This window comes from Mustela lutreola, chromosome 10 (assembly GCF_030435805.1).
Source record: "Mustela lutreola isolate mMusLut2 chromosome 10, mMusLut2.pri, whole genome shotgun sequence".
In the NCBI taxonomy this organism is placed as follows: Eukaryota; Metazoa; Chordata; class Mammalia; order Carnivora; family Mustelidae; genus Mustela; species Mustela lutreola.
The window spans coordinates 68204550-68227810 of record NC_081299.1 but is presented as its reverse complement, the minus strand read 5'-3'; the positions used below and the strand labels follow the sequence as shown (position 1 = coordinate 68227810).

Sequence of the window (23261 nt, the reverse complement as noted above, 5' to 3'; positions counted from 1 at the left end):
CATATCCCTCAGATCTGCCACAGCCATGTATTAAAAACACACAGATTACACAAACTCTGTGTTCGCTTTCATGGTCTTTGGGAGTCACGTGTGTTTTTCAGTTGTCCATTCTTCTTTTCCAAAAGCGTAAGGAAAGGTTAACCCAGCTCGTTTTAGGATCAGTCGACAGTGATTAAAGTTTCAAAAGAAACATAACACATGTCCTAAAACAAAGAAAGCGCCTGCGAACCATTGGTGGACAGGGAAGAAACTTTATATTTTTTATATTGGTAATGGGATCTTTTTCCTCAGAAGCTAGTGGCTACTTCTCTGAGCCTCTGCAAACGGCACCATAAATGGGCCTCCTGACTATTTTCTCACCCCTGACACTATGTTTAACCCACATTGCACACGTGATGGGAAGACTCCAGACCATTCATTCCATCTCTGTAGAAGATAAGAATTCATTTCTCTCTTAATAAAATGAGTATGTTTAATTTACCTTGTGCATATTTGATGGAAGACATATTTATTATTTATTGATTATTACCATTCAAGCGGTGAGCATTTATTTTACTACCAGTCATAGCTTTCTCTCTCTCTCTCTCTCTCTCTATTTTACATGTCGATTCCAGTCAAAAACATTTTGCAAGGAGTGAAATGCTAACTTAGAGAAACGGTACTATGTGGCAGTTAGCTATGGTTTCTCAGAACACTGAGATGGTAAATCCAACTCGTGTTCTGTTAAGTACTGTTCTTTGCTATGCTCACTTTAGGCTCTAAAAGTCAAGGTACTATTTGTAGGTTCTGAAGACTTAAGATTAATTCTTAATGCAGCAGTGTGTAGATGGACAGGTTTTCCATCAAGTGATTCATACCTGCAAAAGAAAATCGAGCACTGTCTCTAGCCTAAAAGGGACAGAATTTAATAAGGGAACAGACCAAGAAATGACTTCCTATTAAAAAAGTAGTATTTAGTGAATTTTAAACAATAGAATTCCAAGATGGGCTAACTATTATGTATTTTGGAGGCTAGATGAGGTAATAGTTGTTTCCTGAATGTAAAGGGACTTATAAATATCACTTGTATCCTTGATGGAAATATGTGGCAAAGAACAGGGCTCTCTCTCTCTCTTTTTAAAGATTTTATTTATTTATTTATCAGAGAGTGAGAATGTGGTTCCCAGAGAGTGAGAAGCAGGTTCCCCATTGAGCAAGGAGCCCGATGAGGGACTTACTCCCAGGACCCCGGGATCATGACCCAGGCCAAAGGCAGACACCCAACCAACAGAGCCACCCAGGTGTCCTGAATATGGTTTTCTTACACTTTTATATGTATAAATTACTAGTAAGAGAACAAGAGAGTAAGTTTTGGAGACCAGTAATTTTTAGTTTTTTGATAAATTTTAAGTTTGATGGTAAACAGAGCAGGATTTTTAAAAGTGTTTTATGACTACATAAGGCTTTGACCAGATGGCTGAAGGAGGCTACAAAGCTTGATCTTAAGATGGTTGATGGAAAATGGACATACGCCCTTCTTCCATGTGATCTTGCATCAAAATGACGATTCTTGGATGCAGTTCAACCAAGTCTAACACTGAATATTTCTCCCTAGCACCATGTTTTATGATGAGGGTCCAACATAACTATAAGGGTTCTACAATGAGTAACGAAGGAAAGTTTGCTAGGTAGACTCATCTTCAGGCTTCATAATGTCCTTGGTAAGTCCACCTCCAGATGAGCATAATATCTTAGAAATAAAGTAGCACTAAAGTTTTTTTCTTGCCAATTTCGTCATTTCACCGTTAGCTAGTAGAAATGAAATTAACGTAGAAATAATGGACACCTGATTATGTAATTTTGTGAAAGAGGGATATTTTCATCTGTAATGAAGCTCATTTTAGAGGTGCCTGGCTGGGTCTGTCAGTGGAGCATGAGACTCTTGATCTCAGGGTTGTAAGTTCAAGCTCCACTTCTGGTGTAGAGATTACTTAAAAATAAAATATCTTTTTTTTTTTTTTAAAGAAGCTTATCTTGTGGGATGAAATAATATTGGCTATCAGACTATGCTATCTTTAAGGAATCAAAGGTAACTTAGTAATTATTGATAACTATAGTAATGAGTATAGCTTTTGAACAGACAGCCAGGCTTCTATTTTTTGAATAGGCATTTATATTTGAAAATGCAGGGTTCAAAAATTTTTCAATGTTTAATTGACAGTTTAGACATGTGGTTTAAAATTTTGAGGTACACTATATCAGATAATTTAGAATATTACAGAAATAGAATTAAGTTTATATATCTTTTCTTTTTTAAGATTTTATTTATTTATTTATTTGACACAGAGAGAGAGATCCCAAGGCAGAGAGGCAGGCAGAGAGAGAGGGAGAAGCAGGCCTCCTGCAGAGCGGGGCTCAATCCCATGACCCTAGGATCATGACCTGACCTGAGACTTAATCCACTGAGCCCACCCAGATGACCCATTATTTGAGTAACTCTTACCCAGGCTATAGAAGTGGTATCAATATTAAAAGAACACTCAAAAGAAACAAAATAAAATAAAATAAAATAAAAATGCAAGGCCAGAACTTTAACAATCAATTTAGAATGAGTATTCTTTAAACCATGCTTTAGGGGGAAATTTATGAGATTCAAGAAGAAATAAATTCCAAGTAATATGAAAACAACATTTTGATCATCAAGATGCAAATGGAGAAACTATAATTCTGAGTATATACCGAGCAGAGAGTACATAATTCAATATGAGAAAAAGCTCAAGAATGAAAAGGATCCAGTTTAGAGAAAAAGTGCATCCGATGCTATCTTATCTAGACAAAAAAAGGCAAAGTGTAATGAATTTAAGTAAACTAGAGGAAATTTCTAGTCTTATCTTTTTTGTCTTTTGCATCTAAATAAGGCAAAATTATTTTGGTAGGATTTGCGAAAATTCCGCAGCCTTAATAGTTTGTTATCTTGAAATAGGTACATCCCTTTTCCGTGGCTCCCACTGGAGCTATGATGATCAACTCAAAATTCTTAACTAACTGCAACTTCGGTTTCAGAAGCAAGTGTAATTGTTGGGGATGATTAGCTGGGCTGCTTTCTTGGTTCTGCTGCATGATGTAGGCTGGGGAGGCTTTTGAGGTCACAACTAATATTATCAGTTTCCTAATTTAAACAGCAGCAACTCCGAATATTCTGCGTGGAATGGAGCTTTCAGAGAGGCAAGCCTGGCCTCCTAACTGGAGCCTCATATTCCAGGAAGGGGACATACGGCGGTAGGCAATCAATTGGGAAGGGCTGAGGATATTTGAGCAAGGGAGTGAATTAACTAGAAATCCAATTTAAATAGATGAAGTGTGTGTACTATAGATCAGAGCAAGGACAGAAAACAGATTTCTTCAATAATTAACTCAACAAATACTTTGAGCAGTGTTTAACATTTGATCGTATATTTTAATAGTGATATTCTATATTAATTCTATAGTATATTAATACTATAGTAATATTTAATAGTAGTAGTACTAAGTTTAATAAACAGTTCTTGTTGGTACTATTAGATACTGAGGATACAGAGGTGAACTTGTTAGTCAAGGTCTCTGCTTTCACAGATGAAAGACAGACATAAAACATCACACAATTGAGAGAGAAGAAGGGAGGGAGGAGAGAAACATGTGTTTTAAGAGTGTCTGATTCTGGAAGAATGCACTTGTTATGTTAAGCTGAGTCTAGAGCTGTGAAGATTGGAGAGTAGGCTATTGTTATAGTCCAGACAAGAAAGAGATGAATGAGAACCAAGACGAGGTGGGAGCAGTGGGAATTAAAAGGAAGAAAAAGAGGCAAGAGGTATTTCAGAGACAATCAATAGAAATTGGCAACTGCTGAGATGTGCAGTATGGGAGAGAGAAGAGACATAGATAAATGAGAAAATTGGAGCCTCACTGGAGAAATCAGGATGCTGTTAACAGAAATACGGATGTCAGACCCCACTCGTGTGATGGGGTAATGATGGATTTGGGTGTGGTACCTTGTGTTTTCTGTATCAAAAACTCTCGTGGAGGTGACATAAGTAGCTAGGACTGTCATAGTATAAATTAAGAGAGAAACTAGCGCAAGAGAGTTGGGTGTTATTCTGATAGACAGTTAAAGCTGTGGGATCGTCTATAATCCTCAAGGTAATGGAAGAATGGGGCCTCCATAGATGTGGGGATTCTGGGAAATTATGTCATTAGGGGAAAGGGAAAGAGGGAAGGCAAGTAGAAATAACACCAGACAGTTAAATACTGATTCCTACGTCATTGACACTGCTCACAGCACTCTACGGGAAGTCAGTTCAATTCATTTTCACAATGACCCCAAATGAGCAGATTCTGTAATTAACCATACTTCATAAATTAGGAAATGGAGCTACAGAGAGGTTGCTGAGGCCACACAGCTCATAAGAGAGAGAGACTCAGAGACCCTGTCTTTAAGACTATGCTGGAGTGCCTCATAGACAGAACAAGGGATTATGAAAAGAGGGTTGCTCTTTACTAAAACTGATTATTTTACAGATTAAATTTAAGTGGTTAGGTTAGCAAAGCATAGGCCTGAGCTTGAGAAGTAAAGCCACATGCATAAGAAACATGGGCAACAGAGAGGGCTTTCATATTAAGCAAATGATGACCTATGAAACAGTTTAGTTAATACTTTTGACAAGTGCTGTAAGGACAAGCTCAGGATTCTGTGAAAGTCTATATGCGAGTATCCTAACCTACTATGTGGGAGACACAGAGGGTTGCTATTAGGGAAGTCTACCTTGAGAAGGTTACCTTTTACATCTGCAAGAAGGGCATTCCAGATGTGAGGGTCCTTTGGCAGGAGGAACTTACAGGATTCAGGGAGTAAAGAAATCTGGGGCAAAGATAAGGGAGACGAAGCCCTAAGGACTCTGGACTTTATCCTAAGAGTAGTGGAAAGGCAATGAAGGAGATTAAGCAGGAGAGTGACAAGTTAAGGCCCAGAGAGTTTAAGGATACTGCCCGAGATCTTAGAGTTCCTAATTGAGCCCCAAGGAAACCAAGATCATCCCAGCTCCAAGGTCCTCCCTCTCACAAGATTCTATTACTGTCCAGAGCTGGGCGGCAAAATTTTTTAACTACTAGCTCTCTGGGGGAACAAGTAATGATTTGTAGCACCTTTTTATATTAGCAGTATAATCGCCATCATGTATTTTAAGCTACTCATGTGTCCCAAGTTACCGATGCACAACTGGGAAGAGATGCTCCCCATTAAACCATGATATGGCATTTTTAACATTCAAATGCAATAAGCAAAAACACCCACAGGAATACAGAAACCAGTGCAAGGTCCTGCAATAATTAGGAAGTGGTGAGTTCTGTGTATTTACTGACTTTGTTTTTAATATAATGTATTTAAATAAAAATGTATACAACTAATTTTTAATAGTGATTCTGGGGGAACAGACAACCTGCCAAACTCCTGAAAACTTAATAATAGGGTCTCCTGAGCAGGTACAAGCTGCACCGCCTCAAAGAACCATTCTTGGGTGCAGATTTTTATTATTGGTTCCTGGACTTCTAAATAAAACCTCACTCATGTGTTTGTACTTATCTCATTGTGTGGATCATCGAGCGTATTCAATGAGAAGAAGGCATTATTTTTCCCCCCAAAAAGGAGTAGGAGAGAGAAACTTGGGGGAAGCGGGGCTGTGCAGTGTCAGCCGTGGAGACACCAGGTGACTGATGGCAAACATTTCTGGTCCACTTTTCACCTTCACTTTCAAATAGGAGAACAAGTTTCTGGTTTCAAATACACATTTATAACTGTTGCACTGAAGCTAAACTTATATTCTCTGTATCCATTATCGTTCAGTCCTATGATTGTCATGCAACCTCCTCTTTAGGAAAACCACTGGACCTTAAAATAAAATGTTCAGATACATGCAAATGAAAATGGCTCAAACTCTCAGACTTTGGCAGTGTTACTTGAGTTGCTGTGGCCTCAGAAGGGACAATCATAATATTTTTCTGGCTGTCTTGTCTTGATTTATAATTTGAATCTCCATAAATGATAATAGAGAGGGCAATTATCAAAGAAATGGAAAGGGCAATTATCATTAAATTGAAAACACATCACACATCCAAGAGGATGAATGACTGAGCTAAAAACAGATTTTGTGGATCTTGCAACAGTTCCAAAAGAACTTAATGGAAACAACTTCGTCTCCCCACCTCCTCCAATTAACCAGATGACTTTGGATATATTTTCCTTTTTTTTTTCCCTCTTGGATGATAACACAAGGCCTGTTAAACTAATCTGCCGGAATACTGACACTACTTAGGAGATGCAAATTTAAGAGACTAAACGAGTTGCTGTTTGCCTCGTGTGAAAAAAAGCTTCCCCTCTCCCCCTTTTTGTAAAAACAGTAGAGAAAAATTAGTTTCTTGTTTGTACATTTGTGATTCCGGGAGACTGCAGACGCCCTTCTCATCTGCCCTTAACCCTTGCAATGAATCTTTTTAAGTGAGGCAACACAGTGTTTTTGTTCATGAGATTAAATAGTAGACTAGACAGTTAAATTCCCCTAAAGGGCTTTTGTCTTGGTAGGATAAATTGAGTAAATGACAATCTAAACTATAGGTATTAGTGAGCATTACTATAACTATGGAAGCAAGAGGTAAATGTTTGGATATGCCTTTTGTGGAGAATTCATGCCATTTGGATTTACTGTTTTAGAGTAGAACTAGAGACAATCTTTGGAAGGGGTAAAACGTGGAAGGAGGAAAAAAAAAAACAAAACAAAAATTCCTTTTCGTCAGCACATCTGGATAGTAAAATAGTGGCGGCATGAACTTCAACCTCTGCCCACATGAAGCCTTATATAATTCTGATCCAATCAGATCGTGATAGGGAATAACGAGAGTTCTGCCTTTCATGTTAAGCTCTCGTATGCTTCTCTTTGTGATATATGGATCATGAAGAAACTAAACATGGAACGATGGAAATACTCAGATGAATTTAATTTGTATTTATTTCAAATGAGTTTCTGCTTTCCGCATATTGGTTCTTGACTGAGCCATTGGTCCTTGTTAATGCTTAACGGAGATTAGGTTTGTTTACTTGAGAACAAAGAACCATAGGATGATACCAGCCCATGTAGCTAAGAGCTCGGGCATTGAGGTAATAGATGAAAAAGAAAATATAGTTCAGAAGAAAGAGGGAAAGAAAACTGATATTTACTAACCACCTATTATTTCTCAGGCACATGTAATTTTAATGTTGCCATTATCTGGTATCAAACCTGTATTTGTACATCCTCCCCTGCCCAAAGGAAAACAAATCAATTACATTTTACTATGCTGTACTGTGACTTTTGCAAGTACCTTCCCCTTCATGTTGGAGGACTGAACTGGGCTTGCTTTGTGCACGCTCTAGGGTTCTGTTCCTTGGAGAACGGAATATGTGCTGTACTCTCTCTAGCTGCCGGCCGTATGCAATATCAGTGCTGAATATTGTCCTTTCAAAGACATGTGACTGATTCTCTATTAAGTCCTTTTTTTTCTAGTGTCTATCTTCCACATATTCTAGAGCAGTTTTTCAATGTAGGAAATATTTGAGAGCTTTTCCAAAACAATAAAACAGAAAACAATTTGTCCAATTTCCTCACTATAAATTTATAGAAGTATGTGTGTGTATTCATAAATTGCTCGTCTTGAATTGATTTTGTGTGTGTGTATGTTGAGGAAACAAAATTGTTATATTTATCAGTTTATCTTAGTTGGCAAATTTATTTTTAAATAAGTACACTGAAAACCAAGAAGTGGTTTCCTTTAAAAAAATTCCCTAAAGTTCTGAGTGCTTTGAATTTTTTGAGCTCTCAACCAGTACCATCTGTTGATTAAGTAACTGACTTCTGGACATCCTCATGAAGGGGTTGGGGCGGGGGCATTCCCCTTGAATTCTAGGAAGTGTTCCTTGGACATGATGTTTACTTCCTTTGATGTCACAATTTTTCTTGATAAATGTAAATATTTATTTTTAACATGGTTGTTAAGACTTCTGCAATATTCTGTTTCAGTTCCTGTGTCAAATACTGGGTGGAGCAGAGGGGTTAATTTACGGATTGATACGCTTACAGATTGAATGTTGAATTCATCAAAAGGGAACTTCATATTGTTTTAAAATGGGTCTGGAACATAAGAGGACTTTTTGAAAAATAAAAACTGAAAAGCCATCCCCTCTAATATAAAGTACAAGTATATTCAAAGTCATATCAATAGTTTCTTTATCATCAATATTTTTAGATATTAGTACATGTTTATCAGTTGTGTCCTGTACTTGTGTTGAAACCCTTTGTCAATTGTTTTTAATTCTCATAGGAACCCCATGAGGTATGCCTTGTTGCCTGATTTTGCAGATTTACAACACAGAGAAGTTTACAAAAACTTGTCAGGTCGGTAAGCAAGCAGATAAGCAGATAACAAAGCAGGGACTTAAACCCAGGCCTCTCAGATTCTAAGGCCCATGGGTGGCAGTTTTCAAATTGTGCCAGTTGTTGACTGTTCTGGAGGCAAAGTGGGACTTGTTCATATATTTGTGTTTCTTAAGACAGTTTCAGTTAAAAGCTATGCAGATAACAGATGATATCTTAATTTCTAAAACATTTAAATAAATCAGAATGTCAGTCTTCTCTGACTCTTCTCTCTGATCATAATATTCCCCCAACCCCAATCACACTCCCATTTTCCACAACCAAACATCCAAGTTCTATATTTGTCAGGGTTTTGCTCACTTATTCATTCAACAAACATTCATGATACTCTTATTATATACCAGGCATTTATCTAGGTCCTGAGGGGAAAAAAATTGAAGTCACTGTGGTTGTGAAGTTTATATTTGGATAGGTGAGAGAAAATAAACCCATATATACATAAATACAAACATTATTACAAGTAAATTCAAAGAGCAATAAATGTGAAGAAGAAGAATATAATGGTGTCAGGACTAGAATATAAAAATAACTGACTTTTATTGAAAATATATTACCAGCGTCAGACACTGGTCTAGGAACTTTCCATAGATGAATTACTTAATTCGTATACAAGATTCTATGTGGTAGATATGGTATCTGCGGTAAATTGAAGATGGCGGGAAATCATTAGCTACTCCTGAAATTGAGAGGTAGAGTTTATCTTCTCTCCCTATGAGTCTGAGCTGGCCTTAGTGTCTTGCTTGATGAATAAATAGGGCAGAAGAGACAATAGGGTAGGTCTGGACTTCAGGCTTTTTCCTTTGGAACCTTGAGCTGCCATGTGAGAAGTCAGACTAAGGTTTCCGTCCTGTGAGAAAGCTCAAGCCACATAGAGAGGGGAGGTGTAAAGTGAGTCTCAAGTTAGCTGTCAGCCCACAGTGGGAATGAAGTATATTGGATGGCCAGCCCCCGCAAGCCTACTATCCAGTGAGTATCTGACCCCCCGAAGTAACCAACCCCAAATGAGACCCACCCAATGGAGTGTAGTCATTCATAGAAAAGTGAAGGATAATAATAAATTGCTGGTATAAACCTACATGGTCTAAACCAAGTTTTGGGATGTTTTGTTATGCAGCAATGCATAATTAGAAAGATTATGATCTTTCTTTTATAAAGGAGAAAACCAAAGGAAAGAAACGCTGAGTAATCTGCTTGCGGAATGGTGGAATCGGCATTCAAACCCAGTCAGGGTGACCCCCAAGCTCCATTTTACATTCTATCCTATAAGCCTCACCCCTAGAGTGAAATCAGCATTCTCAGCGTGTCCCTGACTAAAGTCGGCAGTTAACATCTAGTTTACATTTCATTTTCTCCATTGAATCACAATGGTTAAAACTCAGGGCACACTGCCATTGGAATATGATTGCTCAGCGGGGTGCTTTTGCAAAGAGACCTTGTGGTGTCCTTGACCCGGAAGTATTATGTGGTCCAAGACCTTTTGTGGATTGGAATCTTAAGAAAAATAAGGAGAATATGGAGGAGATTGACCTGTGCTAATCTATAATCCTTTCATTGTGTTGTAAAATTATTAGAATTATTCAAGTGAAATAGGAAATTGCATGGCATTTTGATTAAAGAAAGGGAGCATGAAGTAATTTTGTTAAAATAAAGGGCAAAATAATTGTCACCAAATCAGATTTCTTGGCATACAAATATGTTACATCCCGTGTCTAATACACAGAACTGATATTTGGGTGGGAAAGGAGTAACCGGATGTCTGTAGCATGATAGCATTCACCGGCAAGTGGCTGAACCAGATGTTCCTTCCTCAGCAAGGAAGGACAGATAAAAGTACAATGTTTCCAAGCAAGCCCACAGCACAGATTTCCAAAGCCGCTTTTCCTTAGAGTATTTACAGTTTAGTTTAGCTGTTTCCATTCTGAAGACTTTGTATACACAACAATGGAACAGCTCATGATAGCTCAAAGGAAAGAATTTTATAGATGCTGCACATTTACCCCCTCAAGCCTTCAGGGGAAACTCCTGGTATTCTTGAAACTTTCCTGTCAGACAATTATACAATCCAGTGCCTTTTCCAAGCAGGAAATAAGATGTTCCAAAGACAGCTTGACCTCCCGTTTGAAAATGGTGGTGGTGGTGGAAGGGGGAAAGGTAGGGAGACACAACAGGCATAGTCTAAGTATACTTAATTCCTAGACCCCCTCACAAATACAAACAAGTTAATGTTGTTAAGAACGCAAGATAACATTTCACTTAAGACAAAATCCCAATCATTTATTCTCCTCTGGAGTGCTTCTTAGGCATCCTTGAGTTTTTAAAAGTTCAAGTGTCGCATAAAAAATCAACATAATTACAGAAAGCAGTCCTTAAACAAGAATATCCTGTTTTGTTTCCTGCATACTCACTGGGGTGGCTCATCTGAATCCTTGACAACATCCAACTCCAAGAAGAAAACATCAAGACTGCTTGCTGATCCTGGTTTTTACATAGAGCTCCTCAGCAGTAGGGCTATTGGCCCCAACGTGTAAGCCAACAATCACCCTATTGTTTACTTTCCAGTCAGAAAAGCGATGCTGCTTTTCTTCACTCTGTATGGTCTCTATAATCCTAACAGTCATGTTCACTCAGCAGTAAGCCCGAATATATGTTTCCCAGAGGAGTTTCAAATACATGAGATAGATTAGCATCTCTGTGGCTTGATGCAATCTGCGACAGATTCGACAGTAATAAACATTTGAAAGTGTGGTCAGTACTAAATTATTTGCTGAAAAACAATTTTGTTCCTGAGGTAGAAAAAAAAAAAATTAGCCATAACTTTTGGGTAGTAAATACATTGGCTGAGGGATAATACAACACCCTGAACCTCTTGCCCTCTCGGCATTTCATTCTGTGTAAAGAGAGGAAAAAAAGCCCAATTGTGTGCTGATGAATTAGAAAACTTCATGAACATTCAAGAAATACACATGCCACTACAAATTAACCATTAGCAGGGCAAGGTATTCATCCTTTCTGTCAGATTCTGTGGGAAGTATGCCTTATTAGCATGGAAGCCCAAAGAAGTAATGCATCAGTCCATGTTCACTGATCCTACAAAAAAAGAACAGGCAATCTCAGTTCTGGAAAAATAAATAGTGTGGATCTTTCCACCCTCCCCAGGGTTGCAATCCTGAAACTGAAAATCACTAAATGAAATCCTACTTCTCCTCAGCTTCCAGTTTGCCTGGGTGTTTACAATGGAACGCGGTTTTGCATTTTAAATCAGTTTCATCATAACCCTGAAAGTGATCACAGGGCTGCTAATTCTCAGTCTCCAGTTTCCACCACCACCAGCAGCCCCCTCCTTTTGAAGCTTTGAATTTGAATGGGACCAGAAGAATCTCTGGGGGTCATGTTTGTGGCCCTTGAGAAGCAGCCTCTCTACTGCTTTCAGCTGATTTCCTGGCATGTTTCGTGGGGATTTGTGGTGAGTGGCAGCTCTGGAGTCACTTTTCATTCTGTCAGGTTGTGGTTAGGCTTAGTGGGGTTTCTTTGTTATACTGGCCACTACTAGTAAATTCCCTTGAAAATATCTGGTTTTCCCTTTTCCCCTTGAAGAAAAAAAGAAAAACAAAACAAAAAAAAAAAAGCAAAAAACAGTTCCAGACTCTCCACCTTACCCCCAAAACACAAACACAAAACAAACACGGATATCCCTTGGAAATCCTGGGGGCAGATAGAGAAGGAGGAGAGGCCCAGATGTTCTCAACATCCCAATTTAATTTTGATATCAGACTATAAAAAATCTTGGGAGGGCCCCATTTCCCGTACCTGTTCTGCTGACATGCTGTTTTATTAAAGAATCAGGGATAGATTTTACTACCGCTTTTTCATGTTAAAAACAAACTAAAATAAACCAAACACACAAAATGTGCGTTTTTGAAGCCCCGTGTTTCCCTTCTCATTCAGAATAAACCTGGAAAATAAGAACTATGTTCGAACATTAGTAAAATAAAACAAACACGAAGGATCCCATTGAGATGGACTTTTCCATGGGCCCGGTGTGGGGACCGGGAGGGACTTGGCACTTTAAATACATGTCGTCTTAAGCCAGAGCTTAACAGAGTTTTGTATTTCATGAATTACTTTGGGGGAAGGAAAGAAAAAGAACAACATAAGGTTGCCAACATTTTATATTGCCAAGTCAGGCTATTTAAAACACACACACACACACACACACAACTAACATTGAAATCTTACATCATTTCTTTAAAGAAAAGACATGTTAACATCAGTGGGGGGTGGGAGGAAGGAGCAAAGCCCTAATCTTAGAATACGAGTCAGCCTTTACAAGAACGAAGCCTTGGCAATTTGTACACCAACAGGCCACAAAGGCCTTCAGAAACAGCCCGTTCCTGACGCACACCATGCCTCTTCCCACCTTCTTGCCTTTGCACGCGCCGTTCCAGTGACTGGAAGTCTATTCCCCGCGACACTGGCAGAGCTCTCCACTCAAACCCAGCCACAAGAGGCGGGGCTTCTCTAATCACACTGTTTAAAGCCCCAGCCCCCAGCCCCCAGCCCCCGGCCCGCAAACCCTCCACCCCACTTCCATTTCTCTCTGTTTCCTTACTCAGCTTTAATCTTTGCTCAGTATTTGCGACTACCGGGCTAGTGTTTGCTCATCTGTCTCTCCTGTTAACAACATAAAATAGACAAGGTCGGTGGCTTTACATCATGTGTTTGCCCCTTTTTCTCCACTATCCAAAACATTGCTGGCACCTGTGAGGCACTCTGTACTTATTCGTTCCATTTATAGATGCATATAATTTCATGGTCCTTATTGTCCTCATATTAGAAAAAAGTCCACAGTGCCTGCATTGCTTGGTGTACGGAAACTATTGTTTTAAGAGAGAGATTGGGAGTGCCTGTCTGGCTCAGTGGGTTGAGCCTCTGTCTTCAGCTAAGGTCATAGTCTCAGGATCCTGGGATCGAGGCCTGCATCAGGCTCTCTGCTCAGCAGGGAGCCTGCTTCCTCCTCTCCCTCTGCCTGCCTCTCTGCCTACTTGTGATCTCTGTCTGTCAAATAAATAAATAAAATGTAAAGAGAGAGAGAGAGAAATTGAAGAATGCTTTAGTCATAGATGAGGATTGCTCTGAAGGAAGTAGATATTTGATGTATGCGTTCTTTAGGCAACTGATTTTGCCCAGTAGGAGTGAGGGTTGTGCTTCTGATGGGCAAGGCACTGAGGGTGGGCTGAAATCCTGTCCCACTACTGATTTAGGGACAAGGAGTACTCTTTGAGCAGATTTAGGCCTTATCTATGCCCTCTTCCTCCCTTCCCAAATTACTGAATAGTCTAGGTTTGGCTCTTTGGATTGTGTACACAATTTAAAAATATATATATATATATATTAAGATATTCCATTTTTTTTTTATTTTACAGAGAGAGAGAGCACAAGTAGGCAGAGAGACAGGCGTGGGGCTGGGGAGCAGGCTCCCTGCTGAGCAGAGAGCCTGATGCGGGACTCTGATCGCAGGATGCTGAGATCATGACCTGAGCCGAATGCAGAGGCTTGACCCACTGAACCACCCAGGCACCCCCCAATTTTTTTTAAACAAGAGAATGTTTTCCGAAAATAAGAGACTATAAGAGTGCAAATATCTATTGGATTAAAAAAAGAAGTAATAGTAGCATCCACGTGATAGCACAATAGCTATGGTCTGTCACTGTTACTCACAGTGAAGTAGTGGAACCAGGAAGTTAGGTCCATAGACGGGCCTTACTACCAAAAACAGCGGGGCATTGGAGAACAAGCTGCTTGTGGAATGCATTATGAAGAGTTCACAAATGTAGGTAGTAGGAGTCAAAAGTGTATTTTCCAGGATTTTGTGCCATCTGGGATCCTGGGTAGGTGACTCTGATTTTTTTTTTTTCTCAAAAAATATCACTTAATGGCATGTGGGGTTCATTTTGGCATAGATTTTCTTCCCCTGAAAAATAATGAGTCCAAGATGTACCTAATGCACTTTGCACAGATTTGTTTTTGTTTTTGTTTTTAATTTGGGTACAATATTTGATGTGGCACCAAATACCTCTTGGTGCCACACTACTGAGTAGCAGTTACAGGTTGTAACATGACAGTGTACAAATAAGTGCGATCTGGCAATTGGTGAAGAAAACAAGAGTTTAGAGTACATGCGTGAGTGTGTGTGCATGTGCGCGTGTATGTTTGTGTTCAGTGTATGTATGTGATAGGGTTGACATATGTCGGTTATTATAATAACGATGATGCGATTAAAGGAAAGTGTGAAAGCGTTGATCTTTTGAAGTTCCTTTCTTTCTCTCTCTCTCTGTCTTTCTGTGTCTCTCTTTTCTTTTATGCTCCAGAATGGAATGGAGCGGGGGATTTAGAAAGCCTCTGCTGATTAATCCATCATATTCTGACAACTGAATTCCCAGAAACAGCGTATCACACTTTCGCATAAAGTGTCGTTTTGACTGGAATTTTTCAAGTTCCAGAAGGCTCTGAAGTCCTCAGAGGAAGACTGCCCCATAGTGGGGCCTCAAATAATAATAGTTTCTAGTGTTGTTATTAATGACTCACATTAAAAAGGCAAGGATTTCAGTGTCTGAGGAGTCAATTCCTCCATCTCAATACTACCTCAATTATTGTGTCAGAGAATGTTCCGGAAGAAGCAAAGTCTGATGATGGTTGGACTTTTACACTGAAGGCTAAGAATAAAAACTTTTACTGTTAAAAAAAAAAAATCAGAAAAGTGAGATTTGGGGCCATCACCTCGCCAATGAATTTATTTTAGAATTGTATATCCCAAAGATTAAAAATGAAACCGAAGCTTAACTTCACTGATATTTGAAATAAAAATGTGCACTTACTTTTCAAAACTGCCCCGGCACAATGATAGAGGCAGTTATTTTTGGTAAAAGTGGACTGTGGACAGAGTAGCTGGTGAAAATTGCTCTTAAGTATTCACGTAGGACAAAAACCTTCCTGGCACTAAGAAGTCTCAATTGGTTTTTCAGCTGTACTGTGGTTTATTGTGTGCTTTAAATCAACTCTAAGACTGCACTACATACCATTGTGTCTGTTAGAAAATCATTATGGGGCAATTAAAAGCAATGTTGTTTCACAGATGAACATGGAATTTTCCTCTGTGTCTGACGGCTGTGCACTTCCTTCGTGCCTCTTGTGATGCTCTATATTTGTGATGGCCAAGAGATACAGCTGTCGGGAAAACACTCAACAGATGGCTGTTGTGGGGTGATGCTTCATCCTTTTTTGCAGGCTCTCGGATACCTAAGCTCAGGATTTCCGTAAGTGCTGGTGAGCAATGGACTCCTTTTGAGCAACATACGTTTGGAATGTTCAGTGACAAAATTCATCCTCCTCCAAAAAATGAGAAGAAACTGATGTGTCCATATGAAATGAATGTGCACTATCATACTCAAATGTATTGTCCTTGGAAACTTTGTAACCAGTACTGAAAAAAGCAAGTAACTAGATAGAGAGCCTGATATGTTGGGTAGATGGTTAGATCGCTTTTCTTTCAGCAGGAGAGTGAGGCAAGATCAATCAGTTCTTTCATTTTTGTAAAGCTCTTTAAAGATTGGCTTTATATTTTTTAGAAAGAGCAATTTAACCTTGGCTTCAGTAATGACACGACTTGTTGAATGACTTAATCTCTGATGAAATTAGTCTGAGTGGTTTAAGAATTAATTAAGTGGTTTTTTTTTACATTTCAGGTAACATTTTGCCGTGAAATACTTATGCTTCTATCTTTGTTATTTATACAGCACGTGGATGTGTAGAACATTATTATGGGGACGGGAAAATAAGAGGAAGTTGATTGACAAAGATTCGAAACACTGCACTGAACGATTCTTGTAGTTGTGCTAGAGTATCAGTATTCAGAATCTGTGTTACAGAATCCATTATAAATTATGACCAACTCATGTTTCTTCCTCTTAAGGACACAAACTCTAAAACCTCATTTCTGTCCAGGGAACATTCTGGGTTGTCTGGATGTATCTTTTTTAACACAATGATGAGACAGTATTGAATAATAGGTATATATCGTGCTTCTGTGCTCTAGACAACGTCCTGAGCATGCCTGCCTTACCCTCAATCCCCCTCTATTGCTACTAAATAATATTTGACTATCTTCAGTTTGACCTGAATGTGAGTATAAGCCAATAAAATCTTAAAAGCAGCAAACATGAGGATAACCATGTCCCAGAGGGTTAAGTTTAATTTTGTGAAAATTGTCTTTTCTTTTTTGTGTTAGCAAAATCATGTCCAGCAGTTCACAGAGATTTGTATTTCTTCTAAAACATGACACTGTGACATTAGTGACATTTTCTATTTGTCTATTTATGTCCCCAAAGAGGTAACCGCATGCCATATATGTTTTCTGTTAATATATTTGCAAGTTGGTCTCACTGGTTGGTCTCAGAAAGATTTCCAGTGGATAAAACATGTGGAATGAGAAGCTATAAAAAGAAGTCTTTTTAGGAAATGCCTAGCAAAGCAGGGAAGGAGAAGAGGCTGTAAGAAACATGGTAAACTGCATAGTAAAGTTTTGAAACATACTATATGTGTTTTGGAACAAAACCAACATTTCACTTATTCTGAGAGGTTAATATGTGCCAGGTATTATGATAACTACTTATTTTATTATTTTATTCTCACAAATATATGAGATTGGCACTATTATTGCCACAGCACTAATGAGCAAATGGTGGCCAATAGCTGATAAATATGTTCCTAAGGTCACACAATAAGATGATCTTCCAAGTCCTCAGAGTTCATTACAAGAGTATAATTCCTTCTTCACTAAAGAAAATAGTGCATCATGTGTATAAGATATTCCCTGGTATTCTTACTGGATGTACATGCCATTTAATAGAAAAATGAAAAGGTAGATTTGTTCTTATGATAAAATACATCACAATTCCGATAAAAAAGAAGTTTGACAGATATAAAAATGTGTGTCTTTCATCTTTTTATCATTATTTAAAAAAATGTGTTTTTTAAAAAAATAACACAATTCCAATAAAAAGAAGTTTGACAGATATAAAAATGTGTGTCTTTCATCTTTTTATCATTATTTTTTAAAAAATGTGTGTTCTTGGGTCACGTGGGTGGGCTTGGATGGTTAAGCGTCTGCCTTTGGCTGAGGTTATAATCCCAGGGTCCTGGGATCGAGCCCCACATCAGGCTCTCTGCTCAGCGGGGAGCCTGCTTCCCCCTCTCCCTCTGCCTACCTCTCTGCCTACTTGTGATCTCTCTCTCTGTCAAGTAAATAAATAAAATCTTTTTTTTAAAAAAAAGAACATAAATTTTAAAAAATAAAAATATGTGCTCTTTTAAACTTTCAGGTATTTTTAAAATAAGTAGAGCACTCATGAAAAATTTTTTCCTCTCAATTTCATTTGTTCTATGACTGATGCAAAAATAATTTTATGACATCTTTTAATAGAAATGAAAAGAAAATTCTTCCTTTCATCTGTTGAGTGAAATGAGTCTGTAAGTATAACTACTCAGAACACTTTAGAGGCCCTCTTTCTACCGTCTATAGAAAGTAATATGTTTCCAGCAGAGACAAGTGTCGGAAAGACATGACAGGATACATTTTCAAAATAAGCATATCATAAAAATGATCGGTAGACTGTATATTCAGGGGAGGGGAAAAGAGCACGTGGTTGAGATGCTCTGTGGTTACCTCCAGTATCTTGCCACGACACTGGCAGCTAGTACGACCCCGGCATGACAGGTCCAACACTTGGGTGGATAGTACAAACCCACGGTGGGCCAAGGCACCATGAAAGCACGTGCGGCATAAAGATAAAGACCTTTGTCTTATGACACGGCTTGCACTCGTGAGTGTACTTACCACTCTAAAGCTGAGCCGAGCGGGGAGTGGATAGCATAGTTATAATTGCCATTTGAGATGATTCTGCCACCTAATTCAAGTAGATGAGAAGGGTCTAATTTTTCTAACGGTCCTGCAACCTTACTTTACGGCATCTATTACTGTACAGTTTTAGTTTTGAATAAGTATGAGCTATATCTCGGGTTACGATGTTCACATCCCCATAAGTAACAGGAGGATCAATAGTAAAAGGAAACCAGCAAATTGTAGGCTTTGCAGTAAATCTGAGGTATTATGTGGACATAATTTAAACAGTTGTTTTTCTTTTCCTGAAGAATAAACACATAATAGAAGGAAAAAAACCTGAGGCTCTAAAGGGATTATGCATTCCTAAATATTTTATAGCTGTGTTAAATGCAATGTTGTGCTTTAGTTCCACTGCTGAATATTTGCTGATGATCGTTTACTCACCAACTGAAAACCCAAAAGATGCTGTTTGAGGTTTTTTGTGCGGTTTCAGCCTTGGCCCTTCTGTCAGTGTTTTCACTACATGATTGTAAAGAGCAACTCTTTGCATGTGAGAAGACAGATGCTGGTGATTTAAGCAGGGAACACACCACAGTGCTTTTACTCAGTGGATATTTAATGATTTAGCTTTTAATGTAGTTCATCTTTCATAACCCTGAGTTCAAACAGAAGCAGCCGCTATTGGGGATGCAGTAATACTGAACTTCCTACCAATGACCTGGGAGAGCTTCTTTTGTAGTTTTAGCTACTGGACCTATCTGGCCTTTCCACCAAGCGTGACAATGGAAGGAGAGAAATAGTTTGCTTCCCATCAATAGCATCCTGGACAGAATGTATAATTATGCCACATAAAGATTCTTAAATCAAAACTCCTTGTGTTAACATCACTGCAATGTTGGTGGATGAGACAACACACTTTATCTCATAAGCAAAAGAACACTGAGAAAACATGGAAAATCATGCTGAGTTGAAGTCCGTGAAAAGGGTAGAGGTGTCTCCTGCTGCAAACCTAGAAGACGAACTCATTTTCTTATAATTTTGACTTGATTTTATTAGTATGGGAGGTTTTTGGTAAGGTATTTGAAAAGGCTTCTTTCCTCCAATTTTAGAAGGTATCTAGATAAATATAGAGATATAGACATTTACATAGGTGGATGGATTGTTGACAGAGGACAGATAGAAAACTTAAAACAACAACTTAACAACTTAAAACAACAACAACAAAAAGCCTTTCACAAAAACTGAAGCATAGAAGATAGACATGAGATTGAAGTCTTTTGGAGAAAGGATGATATCTAATATGCTGATGAGAATTATGATATTAACGTTTTCAAACAGAGTGCTTTAAATGTGTATTTCCAATCCAAAGCATTATCTAATTTAATTATCTGTTTTCACTTTGGCATTATTGGTAAATGATCAAAAAGCAGATTATAGGCCAGTGGTTTCTTCTCTCTTTCTCTTTTTTCTTTCTGATTTTCTTTCCTTGTCTGTATATAATTTTAATATCTGTAAGTGAGTATTTACAAGAAAAGAAAAGGATTATGAACTTTCATTACAATCACAGGCCTACTGACAAAAACATTGCCTAGTTATGAGTGTATTTACTTTCTGGACTGCTTAGGGTAGATGAAGAATACTTTCCTTTTCCAGTAACATATTTCTAGAAGACAGTGAAGGCAGGTAGACCTTCACTGGTGAGATGCTTTCACTGTGAGACACATACTTTAGTGGTGTCAACTCTGATGGGCTTAGATGAACTGAAACTATAAGATGAACTCTCTCTGCCTCTTGACAGCATTTTTCGTTTATAAAGTGAGTCAGGTCTTTCCTCAGGGGATTTTCCTGTTTAAAGATGTTTCTTCATGGGCGCCTGGGTGGCTCAGTGGGTTAAGCTGCTGCCTTTGGCTCAGGTCATGATCTCAGGGTCCTGGGATCGAACTCTGCATCGGGCTCTCTGCTCAGCGGGGAGCCTGCTTCCCCCTTTCTCTGCCTGCTTGTAATCTCTCTCTCTGTCAAATAAATAAATAAAATCTTTAAAAAAAAAGTTTCTTCAAAGGCTTTGCCCATGGTTCCAGAAAGCATTTGTATTTACCTCTATCCATCATTTGAAAACACTGTCCTAAAGGTTTTCATGTGTTTTCCAAAGTTTAAGGATGCTTAGTATTTTGGATTCATCATTCAGCAAGTAATAGATCATTTGCATAGCATTCATAATTATGCAATTATGACATTTAAAAAGATAAAGAAGATTTTCTTCATGAGGTTGCTGCTCAACAGTCCTAAAAAGTGTAAATGTGCTCTACCTTACATTTTACTATTGTAAAGGTGTTGATCAAAAATTTCTTTGTCCACTTTTGAGGTGGACTTCCACTGCCTGGTCTGGCCCTGGCTCCCAGTGCCCAGAATCCCTGCATTCTCTGCCTCAGCATTATTTGTGGAGGAACTATTTCAATTGTTTATTTATTTGTGCCTCCTAACAGAACCATATGTGGGGAAATGGCTACATTGGTCAAAATGGCTACATTGGGTCAAAATTATTATGATTTCATTTAAAAAGGAAAGATCGAAGTATATATTCTAACATGGAACTGTTTAGGTAAATTGCCACAGTTTGGAAAACAGGTATAATGGATCAACTTCAACAAGTTAGAAAGTTTGACTTGGAATCCTATCCAAATTCATTTTTTCGGCTTGGATACAGACAAGTATTTTATGAGGATTTTATTTCCCTATTTGCTCAATTCCAAGATTTATAGGAGTTCTAATTGGAACCATGGCAGAAATGCCACCACAAAACCAGTGGGGGGTTTTCTCCACAAAATTTTATTGTAATTGTTTCCAGGCCCAAGGGCATATTATCATGTGGAAATATATATTTTAAAACAGCATTTCAAATTTATTTAGTCTTTAAAATTTTCAAAATTAAAATCCATTTTTTGATTGTTTTTAGAGGGGGAGATGTTATGGTTCATTTTATTTTGATTGGTCCTAACATATTTGTTGGATAACCAGGTGTTGGACACAATGTTTTCACAAATAGCTAGAATGGCTTTCAGTCTTTAGTGAGCCGGATTATTCAGGTGAATGTTTTAGAGCACTTAGAGAATCTGAACATTTCAAAATTGTCTGTTACTATGAGCTGTTTCCAAGTGAGACTCTTAAAACAAGTTCTTTTTAAAAAGGGGGAAAAAAAAGTAAATGTGTATTGTTATGCAAAGAAAGTGTCTAAATGGTGCCACCTTTGACTGAAGGTTGCCCTTAGGCTAATATCAACTGAAATCTCCTAAAGCAGCTTGGGGATTACTGATTTATTTTAAACAACAACAACAACAACAACAACAAAACTTGCAAGAAAGAGAAACAAAGAACCAGACTCTTAACTACTGAGAACAAACCTATAGTTACCAGAGAGGAGGAGTCTGGGGGGGATGGGTAAAAGAGATAAAGGGGATTAAGCATACATTTATTTATTTTATTTTATTTTTTTTTTAAAAGATTTTATTTATTTATTTGACAGACAGAGATCACAAGTAGGCAGAGCGGCAGGCAGAAAGAGAGAGGAGGAAGCAGGCTCCCTGCAGAGCAGAGATCCCGATGTGGGGCTCGATCCCAGGACCCTGGGATCATGACCTGAGCTGAAGGCAGAGGCTTTAACCCACTGAGCCACCCAGGCGCCCAAGCATACATTTATTGTGATGAGCACTGAGTAATGGATAGAACTGTTGAATCACTACCTTGTGCACCTGAAACTAATATAACACTATATATTCATTAAACTTGAATTAAAAAAAAAAAACCCTTGAATTAAGAAAAATAAAAAGTCACCAGATCCTACAATGACAACATTCAAATTAGAAAAGGTTAGAAATACATCAGATTTTCTTTTATTTCTTTCTTTTTTCTTTCTTTCTTCTTTTCTTTTCTTTCTTTCTTCTTTCTTTCTTTCTTTCTTTTTCTTTTCTTTTTTTAAATTTATTTGACAGAGGGAGAGAGATCACAAGTAGGCAGAGAGGCAGGCAGAGAGAGAGGAGGAAGCAGGCTACCAGCCTAGCAGAGAGCCGGATGTGGGGCTCAATCCCAGGACCCTGAGGTCATGACCTCAGAGACTTAACCCACTGAGCCCCCCTGGCGCCCCTATATCAGATTTTCTTAATGAAATGACCTATCAACCTTAGTAGCAAGAAAATCATGTCTGGAACTCTTATTATGAAATAATAAGCCAACATTTCTAAGGGAGGATGATAGACCCTAATAGAAGAAGTAGAGGCTCGTCACAGATTTTCTAACTATTCTGACCTTAAATAATGTCATTCTGTCCACAACCCGTAACATGATGCTATATTACTGAAGGACTTATAGAGAAAAATAATTCATTCAGAGAGTTTGAAGTAAGGCATTATTGACATAAGAAGGAAAATAGATCTTACTTCTCTTACTCTTTTCTAAAGGCCTAGGTAAGATTTATATTAGGACCCAACGGAATATTTTGAGGGAAAATTACAAAAGAAATTGTTAAAAAAAGTACTTAGTGGAAACTTCTGAAAATTATTCTGTAAAATGATAGTTAAAGTAAATGACCAAAAATCCATCATTTCCCTCACAATAAATTATCAATTTAGAATTGGATGATGGCAATTGAAGTATTTTTCTTATCAAAATGTGAATTTAAAAAAAAAATTACATTTAATAATCCCCATGAATCCCCATCCTTTTAGAGGGACAAAAAAATACTATAGTAGTCCTCATGGATCACAACAGATTCTTCTGTAATTGTTGAACACAATTCAGGAATATTTAAATTGTGTTTTATAGAGAAAAAATAATGAGAAAATAAAAGAAGATACATGTTGTACCTGGAAATTTAATTCTTAAAACAATGATTCTTA

The 23261-nt window shown here is 38.1% G+C and overlaps 1 protein-coding gene and 1 long non-coding RNA gene across 3 annotated transcripts in view; one reads left to right on the top strand and one right to left on the bottom strand.

The window, feature by feature from the left end:
- The window catches only part of ADGRL2 (adhesion G protein-coupled receptor L2), a 605011-nt gene that overhangs the window by 501329 nt on the left and 80421 nt on the right, over positions 1 to 23261 (bottom strand). The window lies entirely within an intron of this gene.
- Positions 11769 to 16822, top strand: LOC131809286 (uncharacterized). 2 transcript variants are annotated; one of them, XR_009345105.1, is made up of 2 exons: positions 11769 to 11937; positions 15607 to 16822. It is a non-coding gene; the product is annotated as an uncharacterized LOC131809286 (long non-coding RNA). The 2 variants fall into 2 exon arrangements; XR_009345104.1 differs by lacking the exon at positions 11769 to 11937 and adding an exon at positions 14238 to 14362.